Below are 1,241 nucleotides of genomic sequence, written 5' to 3'. Positions count from 1 at the left end.
TTTTTTCCGTTTTTACCGTATTTGACCGTATTTTTGACCGTCCCGTTCACGTTTTGATCCGTTTAAAACATGCCTGTACTGAACAATTTTTTTTTCCGTTCCCGTTTTAACTAACAGAGGTCTGCACACATTGAATCCAGCTGATCCAGACCAAGTCACATCAATTTTTAGCCAATTTTGGGACAATTCAATTCATAATCAAGTGACAATTGATGAAGACCGATTTTGTAACTGATTTCGAGTTTTAAAACCTTACTCACACGAATGAGTTAATGAACTTTGGTCTCATTGCATCCAACTTGGTCATATGATTTTCATTTTGGTATTGTTATGCATGGCAATCAAACATGGAGAATAAAAAACAAAGAAGATAAGGTACAAGGTACATAGTTGTGTGGTTTTATTCAATTGTGTTTCTCCAGCTTTACAAACTATATGTATATATAGGACACACACATTAGATTTCTTGATCCGTGTTTTAAGATGGGTCGGATGGGGAATTTGATTGGCAGACGCCCAAATCGTGTGATTGCTTAGTGGCATGCCATGAATGTGCACAGTATCTGCCAGAATTGCTGTGATGATGTCTCCTTGGGCATAACATGACAACCTGGGCTTAGGATGAATCCGCAACCCACATCTATCTATGCTCCGAGTTAAATATACACCATTTTGTATCCAATCGATGTATCACCCGCCCCTATTCGCTTTCCACCTAACAATTTCAAACGACTAACCTCTCCTATACAACTCAACAGGGTATGTCTCAATCTTAATAATTGAACAAATTCTTGAAAGTCTGAAGCTTTCATCAATTTGGATTTTTGGATGAGGACTTGAATCCATCTTTTTTTTTTTTTACAGGTCTATACTAACCTCATAATCGCATAGACAGGGTCATACTGAAGTTAAATGAGAACCATTCAACTTTCATTGAAAATAGTAAAGAACACTAAACACCCCCCGTGTAAATAACTCCAATGAAATAAAAGGTGTCGAACTCAGAAATACACACTTCCTGAGGTAAAGGTCCCTTACTAACTCGGCTACCCCTTGAAATTTAATATGCCAAGAATTATCAACTTGTATCCAACTTCAAAGTTATTCCCACATGCGATAAAGTTTGTCTAATTTTAATAAAGTTTGAATTTGAGGGGAGAAATATAATTTCAAATGCAAGCTTGACGCGTATAGCCTAATAAAAATTATTTAACCCCAAAACCAAAAAAAAAAAAAAAAAA

This window comes from Macadamia integrifolia, chromosome 5 (genome assembly GCF_013358625.1).
Source record: "Macadamia integrifolia cultivar HAES 741 chromosome 5, SCU_Mint_v3, whole genome shotgun sequence".
Lineage (NCBI taxonomy): Eukaryota > Viridiplantae > Streptophyta > Magnoliopsida > Proteales > Proteaceae > Macadamia > Macadamia integrifolia.
The sequence above is the reverse complement of the archived record's forward strand: the minus strand, read 5'-3'. Positions refer to the sequence as shown.